Genomic DNA, 2,132 nt, shown 5'->3' on the forward strand with positions numbered 1-2,132 from the left:
CCCCCATAAACATGAGGGAATTGCAATTCTCATACCAGATGAAATAGACTTCAAATTAAAATCAATGAGAAGAGACAAAAAAGTCACTACATACTAATTAATAGATCTCTCCTTCAGGAGGATATTACGATTCTAAATATCTACTCATCATATAACAGAGCACCTAAATTTATCCAAGAAACACTACTTTTCCTTAAATGACACATAGATCCAAAAAACAATTATTGTTGTGGACTTTAACACACCACGACCCCGCTAGATAGATCAACCCAGCAAAAACTCAACACAAAAACCGCATCTTAACATCTGCATAAATCAAATAGACAACATTTACCAAATATTTTACCCCACAGCATCAGATTACACCTTCTTCTCAACAGCACATGGAACTTTCTGCGAAATAGACCACATTCTAGGCCACAAAGAAAATTTGTCTAATTTCAGAAACATTGAAATTATGCTCTGCATTCTTTCAGACTACAGGGAATAAAATTAGAATTCAACACCAAAAGCCACCAAAGGAAGTCCTTCCACACATGAAGGGTGAACAATGCACTGTTGAACCACCTATGGGTCATGGAAGAGATTCAAAAGAAAATTCAAATGTTCATGATCGTTAACAAAAATCAACACACAAACTCTCAGCTCCTCTGGGAAACAGAATAGCAGTACTCAGAGGCAAGTTTCTAGCTCTGAGTTCCTACGTTAACAAATCGGAGAGATCTTAAACCAATTTAATGAGGCAATTAAAGCTCCTTGAAAAAGAGCAACAAGCTAAGCCCCCAAACAGTAGATGGAAACAAAGAATTAAAATTTAATCAGAATTAAATGAATTAGAGCCCAAAATCACTCTATGAGAAGAATCAACAAAACAGAGATGGTTATTTGAAAAAATTACTAAAATTGACAGACCCTTAGTAAATCTTACCAGGAAAAAATAGAACACACCCAAATAAATAAACTAAAAGATGAGAATAGAAACATCACTAGAGAAAAAACCATGAGTCAGAATATAATAAGGAGATACTTCTCAAATCTTTATGCTAATAAGTTCAAGAATCTGAAAAATATGGATGATTTTTAGCACTTATTGACATCCCCAAAATAAACCAAGATGACTTAAACAACTTAATAGACCCATATCAAGCATTGAAATAGAAACTACAATAAAAGTCCTCTCACCCAAGAAAAGCCCAGGACCAGATGTATTTACAGTGGAATTCTACAAAGCCTTCAAAGCAGACCTCACACCAATACTTCTCCAACTCTTCAATGAAGATGAAAATGAAGTGCACTACAAAACCCTTTTGTATGAATCCAGCATAACCCTCATTCACAAACCTTGCAGGGACTCATCAAAGAAAGAGAACTATATACCCATTTCTCTGATATATATATATATATATATATATATATATATATATATATATATATATATATTTCAATTCTATGCCTCCATCAGAAAAGATTATGTTGCCCATTTGTTAGGAAATGAAAAGACTTGGAAAATATTATATTAAGTGAAGTAAGCCAGGATGCAAGAACCATAAGTCTAATATTTCCCTTATTTGCAATAACTAGTATATGTCTACAAAAACCAGAAATTGTCAAAAGCTATGTACATATGACCATATAAGATGATGTTAAGAGAAATGAACACAAGAAAGGGACACAAGTGTTTTCTTTTCCTACTTGCTATTGTTAACATACTTATAATGCATTATGTGATTCTTTTGTTTCTGTTGTATGTTCTTTCCCATAGTAAAACCCCTGTTTTCACTGGATCTGATTCCAGTGTCCTGCATCTTGTATATATATTTTATCATTTGTGCTGGGGAAGGTATATAATAAAATACTTAAATAAGGATACAGGTAGTATAAGACACTATGTTGAAAATGAACTTTACAATTTTAGGGTGGGGTGGGAGGAGTTGGGGAAGTGGTGAGGAAGGGATAGTAAAGGAAAATCAAAGGAGGATGTAACAATGCTCAATAGGAAATGTACTCATTACACTACTCATGTAACTGTCTCCCCTCCATACCCTGTTTTTAAATTGAAAAATATATAGGAAAAAATAGAATGGAAGAATCCTCTTCATTAAATAGTGCTAGCAAAATTGATTAAAAACTTC

Source organism: Dipodomys merriami, unplaced genomic scaffold, assembly GCF_024711535.1.
Source record: "Dipodomys merriami isolate MVZ:Mamm:240054 unplaced genomic scaffold, mDipMer1.0.p SCAF_1664, whole genome shotgun sequence".
Classification (NCBI taxonomy): Eukaryota; Metazoa; Chordata; class Mammalia; order Rodentia; family Heteromyidae; genus Dipodomys; species Dipodomys merriami.